The sequence below is a fragment of the Poecilia mexicana genome, unplaced genomic scaffold (genome assembly GCF_051168715.1).
Source record: "Poecilia mexicana isolate PSO_F unplaced genomic scaffold, ASM5116871v1 scaffold_16, whole genome shotgun sequence".
Classification (NCBI taxonomy): domain Eukaryota; kingdom Metazoa; phylum Chordata; class Actinopteri; order Cyprinodontiformes; family Poeciliidae; genus Poecilia; species Poecilia mexicana.
In genome coordinates, this window is record NW_028263385.1 from 27,803,380 (window position 1) to 27,820,819 (window position 17,440).

Genomic DNA, 17,440 nt, shown 5'->3' on the forward strand with positions numbered 1-17,440 from the left:
GAGTTTCTGCATTCAATCCCTTGACGGATCTGACTCAGGAGTTCCCAGAGCGCTTTGGACTCCCTTGGCAACAACAAGAAGTCTTTACTTGCTTCAGTAACGAGGCCTCAGAAGAAGATTTACAAAAAATTGGCTCAGCTACACCTGCCAACAGAATCATTCGGACGCTGACGCTTCAAATGGAAGTTTTTTTCTCCCTGCACTCTTCTCAGACACACAACCTTTTCAGGTGAGGTCTGTTTTTTTACAGCTCTCTTCTCTCCCTTTGGTGCAAAGCCAAGCACCGTTTAATCTTTCACATCTAGATTTGAACCCATCTATTTTTCCTTTTGCCAAAGGCTAAGCATGTTTACAAGAAGTTGCGCACGTATTTTACAAAGCCTTTTAATTATATTTTGCTGGCAACAACGGCGCCGCTGACTGGATCACGCTCACAGGGCGGTGTTTGGAGGAAGCGTTTCGTTCATTAGTCGTTGCTGGGAGGCGATGCGGTGTTGATGGTGTCCTGCCGTGTGAGAGACCTTGGTTAAAGTTCACCCTGCAGATGACGGGTTTGAGTCGTTACACTGGATCAGGATCAGGAAAAACAACCGAGTTTATTTCAATTAGCTCTGTTGAGGTATATTTTGAAACAGTTGACTTTTTTTTTTAATCATTCTCATAAACTGGATTAATAATGCTGAATTATCTACAAGCAAATACTGGTCGTACTATTTAGGTAGTTGTTAGGAATGTACCTACATGTTTTGATGTAAAATTTATTTACAACAATGAAAACAAGTTGATGAGTTATGCCTTGCAAAATTATTCATGCTCCCTACATTTTGTCACATAAAATCCACAAAGTTCAATATATTTTTTGGGAGGATTTTATGCGATTGATCATAAAATAAACATGAAGTAGTTCATATCTGTGAAGGGGAAAGAGCTGAAATGTACACTATAAAGAGTCAATAATCTGAATCAGCTTTGCACACTTTATTGGTTATGTTTCTGCCAGCTTTTTAAAATTTCATTTTAAATTATATGTAAATGTACATTTTTAAACAAGAAACGCCTGCAGAAAAGTGAAAACTAATTTTGAGGAAGCTGTTTAGAAAAGATTTTAAAATGAATGTAAAAGGGAAAAAAAAGAAAAACAAAAAGTGTCTTTTGGGACATTTTGTGCCTCTGTACATTTGTTTCCACTTTTTTTTGTGGGTGTTTCTTGTTTAAGTATCTAAATTGACATTTAATTTCCACACGTTTCTTGATTTGAGTGAAGAGAAACTTTTGACTCTGACAATTTCTGGCTTGTTGGTTGACCGTTCAGTGAATGTGAATGTTTTGCAGTCTCTGCCAGGTTTTCTTCCACCACTGCCTGACTCACCTTCCCATCAACTTTCTCCAACATTTCCATCCCCGCTGAAGAAAAACATCCACCCATCTTGACACTGCCATCATCATGACGTGTCTACACGGGGATGGTGCGTTCAGGGTTTGCAGTTAAAATATCCTACGGCACATCATGTTTTGTATTTGGTTAGACGGTTCTGTCAAGAGACTTGCTCACCTGAGCTGTAAATATCAAAGCTGCCACAGGCATTTTGGCTGCTTCTCTTTAAAAAGAAAATAAGATCAAATCTTGGTAATTCCTTGGTAAAAAAAAAAAAAAAAGTACTTGTTCCATTGGCAGATTATTTCACTTATAACATGGGGAAAATGTCTTGTAATAAGTGAAATAATCTGCCGGTGGAACTTGAAAATTGACCTGTAAGTTAGTTTTGTCTCATTTCAAATGAACTAAGATATTCGAACTAGAAACTAGACCAAAAATACTTGATAGGATTTTTGTGTTTTTGCTGTGCAAATTTTAAACTACTGAAATTTGCTATAAACGAAAAACTATTTAGCAAGTGAAAAAAAAAAGTTACAGCTTGTAGCTGGTACCTGGTGGGCTCCTTTCTGAATTAGCATTCAGGGCTAACAGAAATCAGTATGTAACAGTTGAGAAAAATAGGTTTTTCTTCTTTTTCAAAGCCAACATTTAACATTTTCAGAGAAGCTCCAAAGACCAAAAATAAATAAATAAATAAATAACTGGCTAAAAGCAGTTTAAGCTCAAGTTCAGTTTCACAGTTTGTGGGTTTCTAAACTACCAGAATTCACTTCACTTCTCACAGAAATGTTGTGACATTGAAATGTGTGTAAATCAAGAGTTTATAGCGTCAGAGTGAATCTGGACATTATTCAACAATCTAAGCCTAATCTTTAACATCATAAAAGATTATTTCATCTCTGTCTAACATCATGATGAATGTCTTCTGAACAGCTTTGGGGGTAAAACATAAAAATGCCAAAAGAAGTTTGATTTCTCTGGTTCCAGGTTTTTAAGCTGTATTGATGTTCCTGCACAAAAACATCTGTATCTATATGTAGACTATAAAACTATCTAAAACTGTTGATTTGATGCAAATTAATAAATGAATCGGTGAAATTCATTTTAAAGGTTGTTTTCATGTGCACTTTAGGGAAAACATTGTTCCCCCCTCGATTTTTTTAGCTAAACATTTTCTTTAACGGTAAAACATCGAGCCCAGCACCATTTTCAACCGCAAAAATGATAATTACAATGCCATCTAACCACAAAATAAAAATCCCTTAATTTTATGGTGGAATATTTGTTGGGGTTTTTTAGCAGTCTGGATCAATTTCTAATTCCTGTTTGTTTGTTTCTCTGATCTTGTTTGACTTTTTAAACTTTCGCTTCACTTTTCCAGACATTTGGAGAAGGACTGATTCATTGTGTCTCCTTTTATTCTGTTTTTTTTTTTCTTTTCACAGCCCAGACACAAACATCCATGGTACCAGGCCTTATTATACCTTCCCTTCTGTCAGCCTCTTATCCATTCCCCCCAGTGTACCTCTCCTCTGTTCTCCACCTTCCCTCCTCTGCCCTCCGCCTCGGATGTTATCTCCATCCGCTTACGCCCTAATACCCCGATTGTTTAGCTCTAAAAACAATAATTAGCAATCCCAAAACGACAGCCAGGGACGTGAATTTAACAGATTTTCTTTTTCTCTCGTGTGTTCATTTCCCCCCCCTCTCTCTCTCCTTTTTTTTTTTTTTTTTCACAAGAGCAAAGTCAGGTTGAGGGAGGACTCGGGGAGGTGTTGGCAAAGCCTCTTTAAACTCTCTGGTATTATGGAGGATTATTTTGTGCTGAGATCCTGGCTTGTGAGGCAGTTTTCTCTCTCTCTCTCTGGTCCCTTTCTCTTTCTGGTTGTGGCAGACACGCTAGGTAAACAGTTTGTGTCACACTTGATTGCGTTAGAGAAATTAAAAAATGGCAATCACAATAGGCCAGGGCTGGAGGGCGAGGAGCGAGGGGAGGGGAACGGAGGAGCGGTGGGGCTCTGACACCATAAGACCCCGGCTCTTTGGGGACCCCTGGTACGCGGTGTGACAGAGAGGCCGTCACAGCCGCGACAATGCGGGACTTCGTCCTTCAGAGAACACACCTCGCTTTCAGTGTCAGAGTCTATCTGCTCTGGGCCATCTGCTCGCCTTCTCCTTTCTGCAAAACAAAGTGTTTGAATCTGGCTCAGTTGCTCCAGTGTTTACTCTCTGCCTGTTTGAGGTGTGTGTGTGCGTGCGTGTGTTTTAAGACATATTCCCTTTGTGATTTCTGTATCTATACAGCCAAAGCATGTAACATCTGTGTCTCTCTCACCATGTCATCTGGACAAAAGTAAAAAAAAAAAAAAAACACCGCTTGTTTACAGCTGACCCAGGAAACGTTCAGCTCAGGACAGTGTGGCTGAAATGCTCATCGCCAGATTGTAATTCTCTCCGTGTTGGAATATATATGTGGATATAAGGTGCTGGGGAAACAGCTGGGCAGGGTGTATGAGAGAGAAATCCATGTCTGTGTTAGGCAGTAACAGTGCAGGCCGATAGAGGGCAGTGTGTTGCTACATTAGAGAACCTGTAGCGCGTGACCTTATGAGAAAACTCACTGCCTTTTATCTCCAAGTTTTCTAATGTGTCTAAGTTACACTCCCTTATGACATCAATGTTTAAGTTTTTACTGTATTCTATGAGCTTTTTCTTTTTTTATCTTTTATTTTTCATTAAAAGATAAAAATTTCATTTTTTCATTTTGATTTAAAGTTTTACTCTGCTTAATTTGTTGATATTTTATTATTGATATTTTTCTTTAGACCTCAGTGTTTTGAGTTTACAACATTAGACAGTTTTGATTTGGCAGGGGGGTTTATTTCTGTGTGCCAAAAAAAAGCTTAATAGATCAAATTATTAGGATTATAAATAGTTTGTAGAACTATTTTGAGTTTACAAAAACTCATATTTGAGTTTTTGTAAACTCAAATATGTTTACAAAAACTTTTTTTCCTCAAACCAACACTGAACACATTGTCTGCAGTCTTTGTCTCTCCCTCATAGCTTCGGTCAGTTTATGGCATCAAGGCGATCAAGTTTTCCCTGATTGGTTATCTTACTGCTCAAAAAAACTTCTTTCTTTTTACTGGATTTGCCAATCTAAGAACATTACATACATATTGCATATTTGTGCCACAATATTTTTACTGTTAACTGTACCAACAGAAAGGGAACTCCAGAAATCTTGAGATCTAAAATTGAGCAGGAGCATACAGTTCATCAAAACTAGATCTGACAAAGCAAGTCACAGCACCAGCAGGGGGAAGAACTGCCTACACTAGTACAAAAAAAAACATTCAGTTTTAAAAAAATGTGAACCTCTAATCGTCCAGTTCGGCCCTAGAATCTACAAACAAAATTTCTTTAAAATAAGCAACAAAAAAAAATCTTTTAAGATTTCTAAACATAATAAAAAAAACATGTTATCTTACATTGTACAAATGACTCATGAGTTTCAAATTATCCAGTCTTGTGAAGTTTTCTGGTTATTTTTGGTTATTTCCAGGTGTGAACTTTAATGTGCGTTAAGTGATTTGTGTAAATACTCCACCATTGAAAATATATACAGATATTAGTTAAGTAGATTGTGGAAGATATTCCACTCAAATTCTATTCAGGGCCCCAAATCATCTTAGACTCTTAAAATGACAACGAAAACATTTATGTTAGATTTGAGATTACTTTTTAAATATAAACCTGTTCACACCTGCACATTATCAATCGCTTTGTTATTCACCCATATATGCCGAAACGCTGATGTGCTTTAGAGAGAGCGAAAGTGTCATAGTGGAGGAAGATTATCCAACATTTGCTCATGTAACACTTTTAGCACCTTTAAATGTTTAAATGTCACAGCTACAGCAAATTATACCTGCCTCACATGCTGCCTGCAATGTGGCATTCAGGAGAATTACATAACACCTGAGCTGAATGCGTTCTGCTCACAGAAAACCAGTGGGATTTGCTAATTGCTGTGGCGCTAACTAACGTTAGCATTGCGAGGAGAAACGACTCACATCTTTCTGTTTTATGCTTTCAGACGTTTAAAGGAGCATGTTCACGAGGAACGCAGTGTCGCTTCTAAAACTGCCAGAATTGCTAATAAATAGTTTATATCTACAGGATTTACTACATGTCATATGTGCAGCACATGAAGTTGGTCAAAGAGAGTAGTGGATTTTGAAACGGTTGATGTGGCTTTCTTAAAGAAAACATTGAGGGTGGCTTAAATCAAGCCCTACGGCCTATAGCCTAATGATCTGATGCTAAAGGGCTTTTAGATATTTATAGTTAGATCTTGTGAGACATAGATCCACAGCTAGATTTTCATGCAGAAGCTGCTAGGAGATGTCAACATTTCCAAATCAGAACTCCTACTTCAGTGAACGTTGTTGTATTTGCGGCTGGAAACTTGGAAAATCCGACTTCTGAGTTCAAACAGAATGCAGCACAATGGTGCATTAGAGTTTTCTCAAAGTCAGAACTCGAGTCTGGGAATTATGTCACATCCCAAGTGACTGCCTTCAGAGTTTCAAGCTGGGAAACGGGTGAGATCTACTAATTGTTGGTGTGTGAACTTCTAACAGCAAGACAAGCTGATAACTATGCATTTTGTTTGGTTTGTGCATTCAAACACTAAAGGAATGTGAAAAAAATATTTTTTACAATTAAAAGAACAACAACCCAATAATATGTTATTAATTAGATAAAAACACTCAGGAGGTGCTAATAAATAGTTACCTACAGCTTTAAGCGTGTTAAATGCTCTGCAGCCATATTGGATATTGAACTTGGGCCTGTCCGGAGAGCCAGGCTTTCCAAGTCAAGAAGTCTGATTCCAGACACTGTTGCATTTTCATCTGGAAACATAAAAAAAAAAAAAAAATCTAACTTTCAAGTACAAACAGTGCTCAGCATGAGTATCCTATTTGTCTCTGACATTTAAAATTTAAAACCAGGAATTGCACTACACCTGAGTAGAACGCCCTGATACAAGCCAGGAAACCAGGGGGAACTAGCTTGTTGTCAGTGAGCGAAGAACATATTTCCCCCCATGTGTGTTTAAACACTAAGAAACGAGATAGAGAAGATACAGTATCGTATGTCTGCAATGAGATACAAGAGTTAAGCTCTATAGTAAATAGACAACTTTAATGGTGTATTTTGTGTTCAGCAGCCATGATGGATATTGGACTTTTCAAAAAAAAAGAATTCCAGCATGTCGAGGTTGGACTTCCAAGTAGGAATTGAGAAAATTCAACTTTGAAGTATTTCCACCACTGAGCCCTGTTTTAGCCACCACCAAAGTTAGCTAGCTTGACCATAAACCTTCTGCTTATTGCAGCCTTTTCAGATGACTCTTTACCATAGCTGCGCGCGCGTTCTTCAACCCTGGTTCTCTTTTCTGAAAATGTAAAAAATAATAATAATAATAATAAAATAAAAAAAACAGCAAACAAACAAACAGAAAAAATTAGCTCAAGTAGCTGACTGCTGGAGGAGGCTAGAAGACTTCCGAACAAACTTTAGTTAGCTTCAGAGAAACTCTGCTCCAGTTCATTTCCTTCAGTCTTCAGCTCGTGTCGAAGCGCTTACTCGTGCTGAGCAGAGTCGCAAACACTAGCTTAAAGCTAAACGCGGCCACCAGCCCATTTATCACCATGGGCTTTCCTGCCTCTGTTTGTGCGCTTTTCCCCCGCCGTGTCACAATCAATCATGTTTAATTCAATAGGCCTCCTTTTTGCTAAATCAAAATCTGGAGTTTTGGATAAGAGTTTGTGTGTTTACTCGTGCAGCGCGCTTGTCTGTGAGTATTTGCATTTGAACTATTTAGCAGCAGTAAAACCTGAGACAGGTTCCACCCAAACTGTCACACCTCTGTCTGTCAGGGGAGCAACCAGCACTGGCCTGCCAGCAGCTCGCATTCCCCTCCCCAATATATAATCTGTTGTTACACTGTCACCACAAAGGAGAGCCGCCAGCCCCACGGAGACGCCACCGAAATTCATTAATCTAATTAAATATGTCGTATTGCCCAAATGAGACGGCGGGTACGGCTTCGCTGCAGGATAAGTGCAAAGTAAGGCTGGGTCCCACAAGAGTAGCATAAAGCCGACTAGCGCTAACGCTACTGCGCTTCATTACACTCTTAATTACCTATTGTTTCTAACTAGTTGGTGGCGTTTTAATGAGAATCTACAGGCAGTTAAATGTAATCTAAATTTTCTAATCTACTGGTCCATTACCAGGGAGTCAAAATGTTATTGGTTTTGTGAGTAATCAGACTTTTAAATGGTGCTGATATCACTCCCCGAGGGCAAAGAGTGGGTTTCGACTGTGTAATTGAATTCAGTTTTTTTCCCCCTCCTCTTCTATTCCAGAAGCAGAGAGGAAGATTTTTTTATTTTTTCCTGTGGTGGCTGCCCCCATTCGGGTCAAGGAGCGTGTCTTTCGGTTCCGGTTGGATCACAAGTTTTTATTTTTTTATTCCCTGTGTAGGGGTCACCATGGCGACCCCTCAGAGGAAATTTGTATTTGTGTGTGTGTGTGTGTGTGTGTGGGGGGGTGTGTGTGTGTGTGTGTGTGTGTATGCATATGTGCGTGTTCCTGCTCCCCCGTCAGCGGCATTTCTCTGCTGTGCTGTCACCTGCAGCCAGATAAGCCAAAGGATTTATCACCCACTGAATTGCCTTTGAGTGGTGGATAAAATGGCTCCAATACATTCTGGTATGAAAACGCTGCGAGGTTAATGAGAGCCAAATTCACAGAGGGCTAAATCTATTAGGTTTTCATGGACGGAATCAATCAACATGCACCACACCAGCTGATTTGTCATATTGAGGCATTGCCCGTTTGAATTCCAAAACACAATCCTCCTCGCAGAATGATTCACTTTGATTTTGATTGCCTCTTCATCAAGAAGATGACAGCTATGAACTAATTTTCTTTTCTATCATGTTACACACTTATTAGCTCCGGCTGTCCTTGGCAGATGACTGATTTTCTCCTTTTGTGGAGCTACAGCTGGATTTTCCTCAGGTCTGCTCAGACAAATTGCAAAGCTCCCGTGTTCGGTTTGAGTCAAACTGTTTGTTTTCTGTTTTCACTTCGCTTAGAACGGACCCTGCCAGACTGTGGCAGGAAGGCCGCTTTTGAAATTTGGTGATATATTTTGGGCTGGGATTATGTACAGTAATTAACATTCACTGTAAATGTGCTTGAATTAGCCAATTGGTTATTTTTCATCTGTTTTCCCTGGACAATTTGAAAATTTGTCTCACTAATGAGCTTAACTATCCAAATTCGGACTATAAATACAATCAATACAAAACAAAAAATACCTACAATACCATGATTGTAATCTCAATATAAAATTACTTACGTTTTAAATCTAAAGTAATGTATTAAAATATGATGCGATAAAGTACAAAAGGAGTTCTGTATACTGCCATACATCAGCCTTTACAATAACTTTAATTTTATTCAGACATATTACAGTAGACCCCAGCCTATTAAGCATAATGCTACTTGACATCCTATTGGTTGCCGATTGAGGAGCGGCATTCATTTTCCTTGTGACTGATTGGCCGTAATCAATTGACAACTTCTCATGTCACTTTGTATGAATAAACTTAAAAAAAGTTTCTCACTATCTTAGTAATATTTACACCTTATACGTAAAATTACTGTGGTAACTGGTAGGAATTTCACCAAATTATCCCAGCGTTTTTTTTTCTCTATTTCTTTTGTTAAATTTGGAAACTTCTACCCAGAAATACAATGAAATTTTACAAGTTCATTTCTGTTTGTCTTATTAGTTTGTTTACCTTATCCTTATCCTAATAAGGTCTTAATGTTAGACAAATACAACTTAAAATGAACATTAAATAGTCCATAGTCTATTAAAAACCCAAAAGTCTAAGTGTATCTATGATAGAGCTAGAAAACAGCATAGATAATCATTTTCAGTACAACCTTATTGTTCTCTGATGAATTTGGCCTAGCCCTCTTCTAAAGAGTAAAAATGCTGGGAATCAGAAACACAAAGATCAACAAAGACAAATAGTTCAGTTTAGAGATGAAATGATAAAGAAAACCGCATAACATTTTACGTGTGAAGAAATAAAGATGACCCATTAAACATCTTTATCAACATGTCCTCTTGTTGAAATAACTAGTGAGAAATGTCTTGTATATTCAGTTAAGTGATGCTGAGGAAACATTGCCTCAGCATCACTTTTAGCTGCGAAATGCTTGAAGGATTTCTTGCGTGTACAGCTCATTTCATGTGAACCTACAAGTATCTCAATGAGATCAAGCACTGAGTGTTTTTTTATCATTATATTATTGCTTCTGTGACGGACTGACAACCTGTCCAGGGTGACCCCGCCTCTCGCCCGTTGACAGCTGGAGATGGGCACCTGCACATCTCCAGCAATATTTCAATATTTATGCTTTTATGTTTCACCCAAACTGTGTTGTGTTAAATAGAAGACAAAGCATAATCTACCAAAACTTTGTGTACTCATTTTGGTCAAGGAGACACGAGTCAGCTCGTTCTTCTCTGGACTTTTATTTTAAAGAATCAGAGCATTGGGATCATGGTCACACAAAAACTAAATCCAGTCTGGAATAAGCAAAGTCCTAATGAAATCAGGTCTTAGTCAATTTACCTTAGAAAGATGTCAAACGGGATAAAAGTTAGTTATTTCCTAACCTAAATAAATACGTCACTGATACTTAGCATATAATCCAAGCATAATTGGTGTGTGTTTTTAATAGATACTGCATTGATACGTTTCATTATCAATGTAGATTGTCTGGACAGAGGGCACCTGTTGGTGTTTGGGGGTGAAGACCGTTATCTGCTGAAATCCTGTCCAGTCTGACACGGCTCCAAACCTGGTACTTATAAAACCATCCACAACCCTCCACTGCCCCTCCTTCTAAATTATATTTCTTCTACCTCAACATTGAGTTTTATTGTTGTGTTTGCCTAATTTTAAGATCTGACAAGTGAACGCATATCTGAGATTTGCTTGGACACAGAAAATCTTCCATTTCAGTAGATAAAAAGATGAGAAGTGAGAACTATTTTTAACTGTTATAGGCGACCGCAGCACTTTTAACAGAGAAAATGGACAACGTGATTTTTCTTACAAACTAAAGACCAACATCAGAGTTGATTTAAAAATGTTCCCACTTAGGCAGCGTCTGAACAGAGCCAACCTTGATCTTTTCATTCCTTTACATAGGAGAGCCGACACTGTCTAGACATGAGGGGTTACTGTGTGAATTTGTTTGCCTGAACGTTGGGAACAAAGCAAATACTGTCATTTAATTATTTATTTCATACACATTTTAAAATGTACTTGTCACATGTTGACATAAACAAAAATTTGAACAAAAAAGAGAAGTCTGAAGAAAAAATATCTTAGATATTCTCTAAGGTCAGTTCACTGTACCATAAACATCTAAAAATGAATCAACCATCCATGTAGATCCATCTTTAAACACAAAACTGACGATGTGTATAAACAACGAAAAAAATGCACTTAGTAGAACTCTACTGAATCAATTTAGTTAATTATACCTTGATAGAATATTATTTTTATTAGTTTTAAAACGGATTTGGAAAAAATCTATGTAGCATCCACTGTTTTCTCAGACTATGTACTCAACTCTTCACCAACAGACGCTGTCTTCTACAACCTGTGAACACTTTGGTACTATAAAGGTTTGTGGACTGAAGACCTGACAATAACTGCTGTTTTTCCTTTTTTTTCTTTTTTTTTCTTTTTTTACTGTTTGGATAGCAGCCCGTTGTGATGTTGAGTATTTCACGGTGACTTGCGGAGTTCATTATCCTTTCCTATTGTGAACCTCGACTCGTTTTCCAGCAGCTTGTCTGCGCTCGGCTCTCAGATCCTCCTTTCACCTGCATTCAGTGGCCGGAGAGAGCCGCCGGCTCTTTTTCCCCCCTCTGCGCGTGTGCTCTTGGAAAGAAAGCATCTAATCACAGCAGAGTAAATAAACCCCACAGAAAGACGCATTTGTCACGGGGAATCTCGCGTGCAGTGATGGACGACGTTCCGGCGGCGCTGTGAGCGATGTGCGCGTTTGTCCGTATCGCGGTGCCGCAAAGTGACCGGGGACAGGCGGCAACAGAACAAGACCCCCCCTCCCCCCAACCCCAACTCTCCAGCCCTCCCTGCTAGCTAATGAGCAGCATTATTCAAATGGAGCCTTTGTTGTCGACGCACCGCGCTGTAACAGGCAGCCTTGCGTGATTTTTGACGCTCTGCTCTATCAGTTTGTCACCTGCGACAGCACAAAAACCGAGGCGCCTTGAAACCGTCGGCGAGTTCCGCCTCCTCTCTCCTGAACTGTTGGATCTTCCCGACTGATTCAGATTGATATTAACCCAAAAGCACAATGAGCGACGGTCAGTTGAAAGGAGCGACCCGTGTGCTTCTTCTTCTTCTTCTTTCTTTTCTTTTTTTTGCCAAGCAAAAGGCTCAAAGCTAGGAGCCAAAACAGTGGGTGGGAAAAAGGCCCGAATGAGACAGGAAATACAAAAAAATGTCAACAAATAGTTTATATGTCACGCTAAGAAATCACACAGCAAATAAAATGGAAGGGGAGATGCTTTATGGGCTGCACCGGCTGACAGGAGGAAAGGCGGTGAATAAAGGAAGATGGAAAAAAAAGATGGGACTAGAAAGAGAAAAACGTGCCCTTCTACAAAGAGAGGGACGGGGTGTGGAGTGGGGAGGAAAGGGGAGAAGAGGGAAATAAAAGAAGGCAGAGCGTTTTTAGAGGAAGCTCCTCCGACAGAGCCCATCTCCAGCTGTCACAAATCATTTCTGCTCGGGAAGTGAGGGGAGGCGAAATGTCAAAATATTTGAATAAATTGCGCAGAAGCCTGTTGAGAGTGGGGAGCTGCGGTGAGAGGGGGTATTGTTGGTGCCGATGGGGTGGAGAGGGTTGGTTGGGTGGGGGAGAGGGGGCACCAGACCGGAGGGGTTGGGGTTGCATGTGAAACAACTCTCGCCGGCCTCCAGATACACAGAGGAAAAATCAAACGTTAGCCCACTGCAGTGATTTTGGAGCAGTTTCTTCCCATCATGACGGTTATACTGACTGTTATAAGCAATCTTTGTATTTACTCTGCCTACAGACTTTATGTCATTTTTGGGGGCTTTTAATTTTTTTTTTTTTCATGTCTTCTGTGAAGTATACTACACAACCTTAAGATGTGGAGTGTACTTATTTCATATAGTTTAAAGGTGAAATAAATAAATAAATATTTTTTATCAGAATTTGGACTTATGAGTCAACTCACCTTCCAGCCTCAGTTTAATTTTCTTTACAAGAAAAAACTAAGTAGAGGTAAATCATAACTAGTTCACTGTTCCCTTGTTATCTTGAATAAGAGGTGTCTTAATGGGATGGCATTATGTATTCTCCAGCCACAGTGTCAATTAATAGCACAGTCAACCAGCAATTGATATAAAAATGATATGTCAAATCAGACATTAGGTGATTTTTTTTAAACTAACAACAGTATTTTAAATTCTGGGAGCCAATGAAAGGACTTTAGAACTGGGGTGATGTGTTCTATGTTCCTGGTTTGAGGAAGCGTTCTGTTTGAATTTCTCTAGGTCTTGCTGGGACATTGCTCCTTTAATCAGAAGAAGGCCGACTTTGTAGCTGTCTTTATGTGGCTCTGAAGGTTCGGTCTGAGTCCATCTCTAGATTTCAGATTTTGGGCCTGACTTCTAGTTTCCAGCTGTAATAACAAGCTGTGCATTGACACTAGTGATAATAACTTCAGTTTCATTTCGGCACACCCACACATTGATCTGTTCTAAGCATTTCTTCAGTGCTGGGATGGGTTCACATTCACCTGGTCACATTGTAGGATTCAGTTGATGATCGGATCAATATTTAAATGTAACAAAAAAGCAAATGCAGAAGAGGTACGGTACTATGAGTGCAGATGTCCTCCTAAACCCACGTCAAGACATTTGTTGCTGATTCCTTTTTTCTTTCTTGCGTTGCTTTTACTCCTACAGGTCTGAACTGTAGCCAACACTATTGTGCTGTTAGTTTTGTTCAATTTCCTGCTGGCCTTTTGATGAGTATTTATTATACAAACCGTGGTGAGGGGGGGGTTGCGAATTCAGGACAGGTTACCACGATAAGGGGTCTGACGGTGGTTTATTGTTTAATGTCTCTGAATGCATGTTCTCTATCAGGCCGAGTGCATCTCCTCTCTTTGTTCAGACCGTCCCCTGGGGTGCATCAGGAGTCGTGGGGTCACTGTCTCCTCTGTTTGCCGCCAAGCTCACCAACACCATATTTAATTAGGCCTCTAATCAGCCACTAAACACACAATAAAAGGAGACAATGTGTATCTGTTTACTTTCCTCTCAGCACTCCGACACACACGGTCTTCATATTTGCATGTATAGCCGGTTCAAAAAGAGAAGGGGGAAAAAAAAAATCATTTATCAGAGAGAAAGATCAAGGTCATGGCTCCTCTTCACACTCGATTCCCTGAAACCAATTAAACTGTCGGTCGGTGAAGTTCAGTTGGAGGACACGGGCGAGAAACAATGGCAGATGACAGCTCCTCGCCGCTATCTCGGCTGGGTTTTTCTCGCAGCGGTAATTATATTTGCAAATTCTGTCGCCGAGACTTAAAAAGTCGGAGAACTTTTGCAATCAGCCGGAAACAACCCAAACGTGCCGGTGACTGAAACGATCAGTGTTCATGAGAGCTAAGAGCCATGGAGGTGAGAGAAAGACTCCGAATTAAATCATCCCCACTGAAAATCAGACCTGGGGTTAATATCCTTAGTTCACTCAAGTATCGGTGTGCACTTTTCGTGGCGGCTGTGTGTTGTGGGTTTTGTCAGGACATGCGAGACACACACGTTGGTGCTTACACAGTTAGACATCAACAAAAAAAAAGAAGGAAAAAAGTCAGCTAATGAAAAACAACATAGGAAAAGGAACATAGGGAAAAAGGAGCAAAAACAAACGTAAAAAACACTACCGCTTGCTATTTCCTCATAAATTAACCCAAAAGTTGGTGCTTTATGACGGGATGGCACTGACTCAAGCGGGGTAGGTATTCTCCACTTCTTATGACTTAGTATTTCAAATGAATTCATTTGTATTGAACTGTGTAGAAAGTATTGTGAAGAGAAAACTTCTGTAGAAAGGAATACGCTTGAAAGTCTGCTGAATATTTGGCTCCTGACTCGGCAGTAAGTACAAACATGTTTCTGTTCCCGCAAACAACACTCAAAATCACCAAACAATCAAATACAACAAAGATACAGCTGTAAGAGTAAAAATGTCACGAATCAAAATGTTAAACTAATACCGATCTGAAGTTATTGAGAGAGGGAGGCTTGTTCAGGTGAGGAACTATTTCATACTCCAAAGGTCACTCATTAATGTATTTGGAATTAATTTGTAAACTGCTGAACTTACTATACTAGTTTGCATCTGGTAGTTAAAGAAAATCACACTAAGAGGAAAAATTAAACAAACAGAACTGTATGGCATTTGAAAAATGTAATTTCACATTATTCTTCTACAGCAGCTTGAAAAAGTATTTATACCCTTCAGTCATTTTCACATTTTGCCACATTTTAACCGTAAACCTCCATGTGGTTAAAATGTGGTTTTATGTGATAAACCAACACAAAGTCACACATAAACCGATAGTAAGATTTGACGCTCAGTTTCCTGCCGCATGTAACATTTTCCAGGTAGACCTAAAAGTCAAAAGCTGGTCCCATCTGGCCAGATCACCTTGTTCCAGATATTCTCTGTGTCCCTCATATGGCTTGTGGCAAACTTCAAAAGAAACTTCTTATAGTTTTCATTCAATGATGACAGCCTTCTGCCATCTCTTCCATAACGGACAGACTTTCTGAATGTATAACTGATATTTGTCCTATCAATCCTTCCACCTGAGCTCTGGCTTTCTGTGGTTGATCCAGAATGACGTTGGGCGTCTGCAGCTCTGATGCGACGTTTGTAAAGTTACAAGACAAAAAATAGGGTTCAATTTATCACAATATCATTCATTGATTTATAATTGTCTCACTTTCAACCTAAATATTTAGCTAGGTAGCTAGGTAGCTAAATATTTAGCTAGCTAGAATACTTAGTTAGCAAGCTAAATATTTGAAGCTAAACATTTATTTAGCCACCTAGGTATTTAGTTAACCAACCAAGTAACTCCAAACTAAATATTTAGTGTAAATAGCCATATTGTTTTTATTACAGCAAATTTCTATGTGTTTTATTTTGCCAGTAATTTTGATGTTTGTGTGTTGAAGCCCTTCACTTCTGGTTTGAGCTGTATACTTTTATTTTTGAACTTTTGAACACTTTTTGTCTAGTGCCGTTTGTTTGTTTTCTCCCAAATACAGCAGTTAGTAACTTACACCAGTTACACCAGTTAGTACACCAGTTATTACCGCAGTTACAGCAGTTAATACGACACTGTTTTTCACAGAGCAACAAGGAACATTGTTTCATACTGGCTGCCCCTCCGAAGAGTCGAAAGGTCTGTTGATTGTAAAAAGTGTTTACGTTTTCAGACTTTTGTTTTTTAAACTACGCAGTCTTTTTCTTCCACTTCACAGTTCTATCCTGTTATGTGTGGGTCTGTTATATGAGATATATCTTGGCAGACATCACTATTGTTTTATACTTGCTAAGTGCTTAACACTTAGCAAACCAAGTGCATTCTTGTTTTTGCTCGCTTTTCACACAATAGCCCAACTTTTGGAGAAACTGCTTTTACAAACACGCCCTTCCTGAGGTCTGTGTAGGACAGTCTTACAGAAAAGCAAAGCCAGAGAAAGCCGTGTAATACTTTCAGGTGCAAAAAAACATCACAAATTGCTCTTTCATTTCCGAGTATCGAAGTAGAACAGAACACTGGCAACAAAGCAGGGCTGCTGCTTTCTCCATCTAAATGAGAATAACCAAGTGCGGTGCTTCACATGTGCAACAACCAGCTTTCATGTGTCCAAGCAAAAGAAAAAAAAAAAGGAGAGGGTGGTGTGGGAGGGGGATGAGGGGGTGGTACAGCAGACTTATTATTTTCCTGCCTTTTACCAGCTGGGGCATAAAAAGAACATACAGAGGGTGTGTTGGTTCATGGGTGTGCATTTATGTGTGTGTACATGTATCTCTTCAGGCACTCGTGTGTGCGTCCATCTCCCATTTGCATTTGAGTGAGCCTGGCCGTGTGCATATGTATGGGTGGCACAGTGGACCAGAACAGAGCTCTGACAGTAGCAGAGCTGCTGCTCGCTGATGCCTGCCTGGAGGAGCTGACAGCAGCCTGGCCTGTCAATCAGGGTGCAGGCCCAGAAGCTCACTGCTCACATTATTCTATCTTGTTAACTCTAAATCTGTCTGAATGCTGTTTATGTGCCTTTTTGTGCATGCGTGTGTGTGTGTGTGTGTGTGTGTGCGTGCGTGCGTGCGTGCGTGTGTGTGTGGTGGCTTTGCTTTTTTTCCCCCTCTGATGTGCTTCAGTGTTTTGGTCCTAGCTGCATGGACAGGTTCAGATGAGGATTAAACAAGGCAGATGTGAAATCTGGACTGGGGTGTGCTAAGAAAGCCAGGCCACTCTGGGAGAGTTTGGTGACTTTATAGAAATGTGCAAAACAAGCAGGAGATGCAGTTAACTGATGTTAAAGTTAAATCATTAAGGAGGACTTACTTCAAATTTTACAGCTAAATTATCTGAATTGTTTTGTATGAACAAAACAGATTTATTTATTTCCCGGTCAATAGCTATTTCTGGCTTTATTTGAAGTCTAACTTACACTTTCTGATATAGTCCTATTACATTTTAATTCCCAATAACTATAAAACATATAATTTGATAAACGTACAACTATACATGCGAATTTTCTCTTTTAAAGTCAGTGGTATTTTTTTCTGCAGCATACGAAC